This window comes from Lissotriton vulgaris, chromosome 12, assembly GCF_964263255.1.
Source record: "Lissotriton vulgaris chromosome 12, aLisVul1.2, whole genome shotgun sequence".
Classification (NCBI taxonomy): domain Eukaryota; kingdom Metazoa; phylum Chordata; class Amphibia; order Caudata; family Salamandridae; genus Lissotriton; species Lissotriton vulgaris.
The window spans coordinates 195,372,887-195,383,019 of NC_141700.1; the positions used below are offsets into that span (position 1 = coordinate 195,372,887).

A 10,133-nucleotide genomic window follows, 5' to 3' on the forward strand; every position below is an offset into this window, starting at 1 on the left:
TGACATGCATGTCTGAGCGAGATGTATTTATTTATTTTTATTTGGAGCATTTTGTATAGCGCACATATACCCCAACGGGGTGTCCCGGCGCTCCTGTGGGTAATGAGACTGTAACTGGCTCAAATGGATCTAACAGATGAGATAGGTTTTTAGAGCTCTTCGGAAGGGAAGTTACTCCTGGATGGTCCGGATGGTCAAGGGTAGTTTGTTCCAGTGGGTGACGGCACAGACTTGGAATGTTTTTCCCCCAGAACAAACTTTTTTAAATCTGGGGGTGGTTAGGAGATGTTGAGAGCTGGAACAGAGAAGTCTGGTGTTGCTGTAAGGACGGAGGCAAGAGGAAAGGTATGCATAGCCTTTTCCCTTGACAGCCCGGTGGGCTAGGGTAAGTGCCTTAAATTCCGCCCTTTTGTGAACTGGAAGCCAGTGTAGCCTATGCCGGTGGGGAGTGCTATGTTCACGAAGGGGGAGGCCGCAGACCAGACGAACAGCAGCTTTCTGGACTGTCTGGAGACGCAGTTGGAGGCCTAAGAAAAGTCCAAGGTACAATCCGTTGGCATAATCCAAATGGGAGGTGATCAGAGCCTGCACAATTGTTTTCCTAGTATGACTGGGAAGGAAATTGATGAACTTTTTTATCATCCTCATCTTGGAGAAGCATCTGATACCATCTGAATTTGTTTTTGGAAAGAAAGGTTGGTATCCCAGATTACCCCGAGGTTTTTAACTGAGTCTTTAGGCGAAAGGGGTGCGCTCAGTTCGAGGGGCCACCACAAGTTGGAGTCCAGGGATGCGGGCTGGTGGAAAAATATGACCTCGGTTTTACCGGCGTTAAGCCGGAGAGAGTTGTTATCCATCCAACTTGTGATGTTGCAGAGACAGTTTTTCAACGGGTCAAAGGTGGATTGGGATGGGGAGTCATATGAAAACAGTAGCTGTATGTCGTCAGCGTAAGAAGTGTCCTTGAATCCAGATTTAGCGATGATCTCAGCCAAAGGGGAAAAATAAACGTTGAACAGAAGGGGGCTAAGTGAGGAGCCCTGAGGGACTCCCCACCTGAGCGGACGGCTGTCCGAGGTAAATGGGGGTGTGAATACTGCCTGTGTCCGATTGGATAGAAAGGAAGCAAACCATTCCAGGGCCTTGCCTTGAATGCCTTTTGCCTGCAGACGGTCAAGGAGGAGGGGGTGCGAGACGGTGTCGAATTCTGCCGACAGATCGACCAGCACCAACACCACTCTTGACCCCTTGTCCAGCTTCCATCGAATGGCATCAGCCATCTCAATGAGGGTGGATTTGGTGCTATGACCAGGTCTGAATCCGTGCTGTGAGTTATGGAAGGCGCCGTGAGTTTCCAAGAAGTTGGCCAGTTGCCGTTGTACGAGTTTCTCGAGTACTTTAGCTGGGGTGGGCAGCAGAGAGATGGGTCAGTAGTTAGCTGGTTCGGTAGGGTCTGCCTTCGCCTTTTTGAGTATGGGCACTAGTCTGGCGTGCTTCCAAGAGTCGGGGTAGATGCCAGTCTGGAAGGAGTCTTTCCATATATCATTTAAGATGGAGTTGAGCAGGGATGCTAGAGATTTGTACTGTTTTGCCGGCCAGGGGTCCATGGGGGAGCCAGATTTGCATTTTAGTAGTACTGCCAGAGATTGCTCCGGGTAATCACCTCAAAGTTAGAAAAGACATGATTGGGGTTAGAGCTAGCTATGCATGGTTTGTGACTGACAGAGTTAGTCTTGCTGGGAAAGGAGTTCTGAATAGTAGCAATCTTATCTTCAAAATAGTTAGAGAGATGTAGATGATCCTATTTGAGTGGCAATATGAGTATGCCATTCCAACAAGTGGTGTGATGTGCCTGCCCACTGTGACCCTAGTGATCCCATATCTCCATATCATAGATGTTCAGGGACAACCAAAACCTTCAAAGGTGTATTGGAATGTGGATATACAATCTCAGACTGGTGTCAACACCTTTACCAAGCAGGACTGGGGATGTTCACATGGCTATATGTAGTGTTGTGCTGCATGAATTCAGAGTATCTATCTTCCAAATGTTAGTACCTTATCGTTTTCTGGGAACATATTCTGTTAAATGTGATACATAGCTAAATAACATGTATCATAAGTTACTTATTACTTTCCTGGTAGTGGTCAAATGATGTAATTTGGAGTGCTAAGTCTCATCAGTGTGAAATGAACATTTGCATGTGACATGATGTATGCCACATCTATAATTGAAGGTACATTGGGTTTCAATTTCACCTTCATGACATCATGATGTGTTATGAGGGATAGGTAGATCTGTTGGACTTTTGACCTTGTGGGAGCGTTGTGTAAATCTCAGTTTTGTATCCATCCTATTTGGTTACTTATCTTTACAATGATATACAAGTGCTATAGTATGCAAGTTGATCAGCTATCTGAGTATGGACATAAGGATGGAGTGCACAGTTCCATCCATGCATTTGGGCTAGTCTTGGATTCTGACATGAGTAAACCCAATGGATTGCAGGTTATGCAGCATGCATGCATGTATACTCATGCTAACTTGGAAGCCTATGGCGTGAACCATGAAGGTGGTTTGATTTGTGGACCGCTTTAAAGTTTTCGGGTGATTTGTGATGGTTAGGTGTAGAAATGCATTTGCAATAAACCCATGCTACTTGACATTTTAGAAACATCCATGGCAAGAAGAGGAGATGGGGCCAACGTCAGTGGTGACAAAACTGGTCATGGTGGTTCCAGATGTGATATGTCAGACACAGAGGGACCCAGTGACCAGGAGGGTGTGAGGAGTTCCCCAGAGGACAACATCAGCATCTTATCATTATTTCAGTCATCCTCCAGTGGACATTCCAAAGTGGTGGTGAACTCAACAGGATAAGTTCTACCTTTATCGCCTACCCCCAGTTCCATCGCCACCCTCCCTGTTGTCTCCCTACAAGTTGGCTGTTCCCCCTCCCCTAGGAGGGGAGTGATCTCCTACACTGTGGGCACCACAGCCCCTGCCCCTGCCAGCCCCACTGCCCTCAGTAAGGAGGCTATTAATCTCCTAAGGAGCATCTCTGTGCATCAGACTGCTGTGCTGAATGTCATCTGGGAGCTAATCACCCAGATGACCCAGGTAGTAGCCTTCGTGGAAGGCGTTACACTGGCATATCTGTTTTACAGAGATCTTTTCAGGCTCAGGACTCCTCCCTCATGACAGCACACCACCCATCCCAACCTTCTACCTCCTCTCTTCCCCTTCCCCATCCACATTCCCTCTTCCCAATCCTATCCCAAGCACCTAAGCAAGCAAACACTTCAACAGACCCAAGCACCATATGTTAGAATAGGAAAATGCATGTTTGCGCATTGTTCTATGTAAGTTAGCATTCACTGCAACATTTTCTATGTGGGCGCCATTTTGAGTTATAATCTAAACTAATCCTTTGTCATTTCTGAGACGAGACCTCAGTTGGGTTTCATTTCCCAGAGGTTGGGATTCGCTTCACCAATTAATACACTGTCCTTATTAGTGCATACCTTTCCCACTAGATAGAGACCTTCTCCCGCTTGTCTAGTGGCGGGCATGGGCAGAGTGACCTTGAGTAGTAGACAGTGTGTGCCTAGCCTCAGAATCAAAACTTATCCTTTGTACTTCATTGTTTAGCTGCATCGGCTTGAAAAATTCAATTGTGGGCGTGTCTTCAATGGTTCTAGCATGCGTTAATGTATCTCTATGCTTGTTGATGTCAGTCCCTCTGCAGCACTACTAGTGACTGGGCAGACTGGGCTCCACTCTGACTCTACCTGAATAAACAGATATTGTTTTGTATGCTCTACTGTCTAACTGACTCTTCATTTGGTAGGGAAGGCAGACAGACCCAAGACATCCAAGTCATGCAGGAACACAGCAGACACTTACCTCTCTCATAATCCCCACCAACCCCAGCATACTCCCAGGCACCACAGCAACACAAACTGACTCTCCACAGACACACCCATATCCATAGATATGATTGCAACCACCACAGACATATCCACAGACACACCCATACCTGCAGACACCACATCAATAAACACTGACCCCTCCAAAGACACAACCATACCCACAGACATCACAGCAACATATACAGACCCCTCCACCACACCCAGCACATCCTTAATACTCCCCCAAAAATGCTTATGCTCACAGTCACCCATACAACAGGCATCATCACACACACAGTACAAACAACAGACCCCCCACACTCTTCCACACCCTCATCCTCACAACCCAAACTCCATCCCAAATACCCTATTTTTCCTGTGAAACTCTCTTGTTTGCTCTTGCCCTTAACATTCCGACACTTGGACCCCCTCACAAAGTCCCCAAAACTTATTTCACACCCAAACCCATCCCTTCCATCTACCACTCCTCACGTGAAAAACAGCCCCACCCCCCTATCCCCAGCCTGAAAAAGAAGAAAAAGAAAAAAAACTCCCAAAACAAAACCCAGCCCCAAAGAGCCCTAACCCAAGAAATACCTCCCAAGGATAAACCTCTGACCCCCTTCCCAAGTACCATCTTTGGGGTGCCTGCTGTGCTCAATGGATGACCCTTTATCAGTAGGCTCCCTGGCAGTGTCAGATAGCGCAAGTGTTTGGGCACAGCATTGTGCTGCAGCACATTTGTGACATTATGAACTGGCCATTGGTCTATGTTTCATTTGATGAATCATTTCATCCTTTCATTAAAAACTTTCGGAGCTTTGTAGACATTGGTCCTCCCATTACTTTTCAGACTATTTGATGTTGTTGTATAGGTAGTAACATATAAGTACAGTTGTGTTTGTTTAATCCCTGATTGCTGATCAAGTTGATCCAGTTAGCTTCAACAGGAAGCACTAATAGATAATATAAAGCAGGTGCTCAAGCACCTGCTTTATTTTATCTATTAGTGCTTCCTGATGAAGCTAATTTAGTAACTATTTTAGGATGGCGCTGGCAGCTTGCCGGCGCCATCCTAAAATAGTTACAGCAGCCCATAAATGTGAGTTTTGTCAAGGTTGGGCAGGTGTGCGTTCTCCCCATATCTATCGTCGGAAATTACCTATGATGCTTGATGGAGGCCTTTGCATTATTGACTTTCACGAGCTCAATCACTGTGCAGTTCCTGTGACCACGAGCTTCTCTGATCCGTGCCTGTCCTTCTATGCACACAAGAGGCATGTGAACTCGAGGGACCCCGGTGCTCTCCGGTGTGATGGCAAAGTTAATCAGCCCCCCAAAAATGTGAGTTTTGTCGAGGCTGTGCAGGTGTGCGTTCTTCCCATATCTATCGTCGGAAATTACCTATGATGCTTGATGGAGGCCTTTGCATTATTGACTTTCACGAGCTCAATCCCTGTGCAGTTCCTGTGACCACGAGCTTCTCTGATCCGTGCCTGTCCTTTTATGCACACAAGAGGCATGTGAACTCGAGGGACCCCGGTGCTCTTCGGTGTGATGGCAAAGTTAATCAGCCCCCCAAAAATGTGAGTTTTGTCGAGGCTGGGCAGGTGTGGGTTCTCCCCATATCTATCGTCGGAAATTACCTATGATGCTTGATGGAGGCCTTTGCATTATTGACTTTCACAAGCTCAATCCCTGTGCAGTTCCTGTGACCACGAGCTTCTCTGATCCGTGCCTGTCCTTTTATGCACACAAGAGGCATGTGAACTCAAAGGACCCCGGTGCTCTTCGGTGTGATGGCAAAGTTAATCAGCCCCCCAAAAATGTGAATTTTGTCGAGGCTGGGCAGGTGTGCGTTCTCCCCATATCTATCGTCGGAAATTACCTATGATGCTTGATGGAGGCCTTTGCATTATTGACTTTCACGAGCTCAATCCCTGTGCTGTTCCTGTGACCACGAGCTTCTCTGATCCGTGCCTGTCCTTTTATACACACAAGAGGCATGTGAACTCGCATAAAAGCCTCGCCCGTTTGGCCCTGCCCCTCACACTAGAGATGTGCACCGTTTTCCCGCCCGGCCTGCCCTTTACCCACACAATCCGCAAAATCCGCGAATCAGCAAATTCGCGGATTTTGCGGATCGCGAATTCGCAAATTCGCAAACTGCGAATTCGCAAAATTCGCCCATGCTATGTACTCCCAATGACTGAAATTACCTTTTCATATGGGTGATGTGTAAGAGCCTTTTACACAGAGTTGTAGCAGAGAAGGTGCGTGACTTTATTGACACGTCCAAACAGATGTTTCTTTAACATCAAAACAGAACCTGGGATGTGTGCAATATTGTGAGTGTGTCACATTTACTATTGCATCGTGGTTATAGTTACAATCACAAAGGCCCCATGGTAGTTGTAGTCAGTTCAATGTCACTATAACAACACTTGACAAATGATAATTTGCATTATAAATGAAGATCATTAGTGGTACGGGAGACAAGTGAGAAGGGGCAAAAAGAGTGTATTATCTTGGTTAGAGTTGCAATCACAAGGCTTCATGGTAGTTGTAGTCAGTTCAATGCCACTATAGCAACATTTCACAAATGATAATCTGCATTGTCAGTAGTGGCATGGGAGACAATCGAAAAAGGGCAAAAGTTATGTGTGTGTGGAGATTAATAGGGGTGTTCCTGTTGAGAAAGTGATGTTGTGTAATACAAAATAATGGTACATCACTGTCACTGTATATATTTTGCAAACACATGTCCATTTGTGAACAGCATGCCTGTGCTGTACCAGGGTTTTGGCCTAGGAGACAATACTACAGATGTATTTTGGAGGCTTGATGAGAAACAATCCCAGACAGGGTCCCTGTACATGTGAAAATAAGTTTGTGATCTCATCTCCCTTGCATGGTCCATGGCAGTGCATTGTTTTGCTGAGTAGTGTATGGTAACAGGTAGCTGTTTGACTTACCACTGGTTTCCTATGTGATAGACATCGGTTTTGAATAAGCATGGGCGAATTTTGCGAATCTGGCGTTCGCGAATTTGTGGATTTGCGAACTCCCAATCCGCAAAATCCGCGAATTCTCGCGAATTTGTGGATTTTTTTTTGTGTTCGCAAGGATTTCTGCCAGTTCGCGAGGGTTTTGTACCAGTTCGCAATTGCGAACTTACATGTCAGCTCGCAACGGTCGCGATTATGTCGTTTCTACGTCTGGTTCATCATCACAGGTTCCCAGCACCCTCTGTTTCACCACTGCCACCCTCTGTTTCACCCATGCCACCCTCTGGTACATCAATGCCACCCTCTGGTTCATCCTCACTGTAGATTATGGGGGGACAAAGCAAGCACACCTGCCCTGCTTCAACTGACATGCATTAATTTGGCTTTGATTTATTAATGTGTCACTGTTTTAAAATTCCAGTCTGCACCTGCTTCCTTATCTGTAATTTGCTTTCTGTTGCAGTGCAATTTTTTTTTCCAGGACCTTTGTGGCCTACTTGTAGCTATTCTATGATCCGGCTGTGAGGGTCAGAGCAGGGTCATACAATTGTTGCAACTAGCAACTGAACTCTGGAGGGGCCCCAGTCAGGAAGCACTACAGGGAATGGTTACTAATGATGAATTTGAACTTTTGCACCTGCTGCTGAGTGCTTTCAGTTTAGCAAAACTCGTTTTTCTGCAGAACAGCAAATGTAATGCCAACAAACTTACTTGTGAAAGTTTATTTCTAATCCAAAAGTGATCCAAAGAAAGTCAAAAGGCCTCAAATCCAAAAAAGGGCAGGCAAATGTCAACCTGAGGAGTTATTCTGATAAAAATCATCATTTTCAGAAGGTCTATGCTACTTGCTAGTGGATTTCTTGTGCAGAATTGCAAATTTTGTAATTTCGCGAGTGCAAGATTGTTGCTGCCCGCCGCACCTACATGTTCGCAATTGCGAACTTACACCGCACGCCGCAAAATTGTATAACCAAGAAAAAAAAATCCGCTGTGTGCGAATTTGCGGATTTTCGGTAAATTCGCGAGCGTTCGCGGATTGCAAATTTACCGAAAATCCGCAAAAGCCGCGAACGGAGCGGATTTTCCGCCCATGCTTAGTTTTGAAGGTGGTCGAGGAGGTAGAGCAGTGGCAGGACATGCTCAATAGGCTCCATTATGCTAGAACAGGAGTAGAGGTAGGTAGGGATGAGTTTCATCCTTATATTCCTCCCTTTCTGCGGTCACAGTTGTTGTGATTGGACAGTGACGGTCACGTCAGCTGTGATGCAACTCATTATTTAGTTGGCATTTTAATGATGTGCGAGCATCCCACGGCCTCATAGAGCCGCTCGGCAACCGCTGCGCTAAGGTTTGGGTGGGGGTGTTAGCGGTTTGACAGTGATCTTCGGAAAGCCTATACGCCAAACTCGTAATATAGCCGTTGGACTACCAACCTTTATGAGCCATTACTGTGGTCTATGGGGCCGACAAACTCATAATAAGCCCCTTAATCTATATTGTTAAATATAAGTCATACTAAAAAATATACAAATAAACAGATACATTCAACAAACTCTGCACTTCAGATCTCCTAATAGTCTGTCGAGTTGTACAAAAAAATGAAGCTATTCAAGTGTGGCTTCCCACGGATTATTTGTCTGTACTATATGATGGTCGGGAGCAGCCATGATGCACGAAGGCCTGGAGGAGGTGCCCGACTTCCTGTCCGAGGAGGAGCGAGTGCCTCGGGCGATAAATGTGGACTTGCAGACTGATGCCACTTTGCAGGTTGACATATCGGATGCGCTCAGCGAGAGGGACAAAGTGAAATTCACAGTACACACCAAGAGTTCTTTACCAAATTTTAAACAGAATGAGTTTTCTGTTGTTTGGCAACATGAAGAGTTCTGCTGGCTCCACGATTCCTTTGTGGAGAACGAAGACTACACAGGTTACATAATCCCGCAGGCACCCCCCAGACCAGATTTTGATGACTCGAGGGAGAAGTTGCAGAAGCCGGGCGAAGGAGAAGGCTCAATGACCAAGGAGGAGTTCACCAAGATGAAGCAGGAGCTAGAGGCGGAGTACTTGGCAATATTTAAGAAGACTGTGGCAATGCACGAAGTCTTCCTATGCAGAGTTGCAGCTCATCCAATTCTAAGAAAGGCCTTAAATTTCCATGTGTTCCTGGAGTACAACCAGGATTTGATTGTTGTGGGAAAAACAAGAAAGAAAAGTTTGAAGACTTCTTCAAGAACACGGTGAAGTCTGCGGATGGAGTCAGTGTTTCCTCTGCGAAGGAGGTCGATGATTTTTTTGAACATGAAAGAAACTTCCTGGTGGAATATCACAACTGAGTGATGGACGCATCCATGAAATCCGATAAAATTACCCGGTCACACAAAAGTGTTGCGGACGACTATAACCGAGCTGGGTCTTCGCTGTACACAATGGGAACTGAGGACTCAACAGACATATGCAAGTTTTTTCTGAGAGTATCAGAATGATTTGACAAAACAAGGAAGGTAGAAGCGCGAGTGTTTGCTGATGAGGACCTGAAACTTTCGAACCTCCTGAAATGCTACCTGCGAGAATCCCAAGCGGCCAAGGATTTCCTGTACCGACGGTGCCGGTCATTAGTGGACTATGAAAATGCCAACAAGGGGTTGGACAAGGCGCGGTCCAAGAACAAAGACGTGCTCCAAGCAGACACAAACCAGCAGGTGTGCTGACAAAAGTTTTAGAAGATCTCCGAATCTGCAAAGCAAGAGCTCATAGACTTGAAAACCAGAAGAGTTGCTGCATTCCGGAAAAACTTGGTGGAGCTTGCAGAACTGGAGCTGAAAATTGCTAAGGGAAATTTTCAGCTGCTTCAAAACTGCCTGGCTGTGCTGAATGAAGACACATAAGCGCCTTCTCTGCCCTTCCATCACCATGACAAAATCCTCAGCCTGGAGTTTTTTGTAATGACTTTTCATGGGCAGTTCAAGCGCACTAGACAATGAGTCCAGTGCAAATGATGGAGCGGTGTGCTGCAACAGGAAGTAATGAAGAGGACCGTCTGCAATGATGTCCTCCTGCAGGAGGCAGTACCAAGCTTCCACCACCCACTATGTACACATACTCAAAGTATGTTTTCTGTGTGAAATTCTTCAGTCTCCTTTTATTACTTAGGGCTGCCAAGCTTTTCTGTCTTTTGTACAGCCCTCCCTAGGCATTGATTTTTCTCTTTGA

The 10,133-nt window shown here is 46.0% G+C and overlaps 1 pseudogene; it reads left to right on the top strand.

The window, feature by feature from the left end:
- Positions 1-8,577: 8,577 nt before the first annotated feature.
- Positions 8,578-9,888, top strand: LOC147673802 (sorting nexin-6 pseudogene; annotated as a pseudogene).
- Positions 9,889-10,133: the final 245 nt, after the last annotated feature.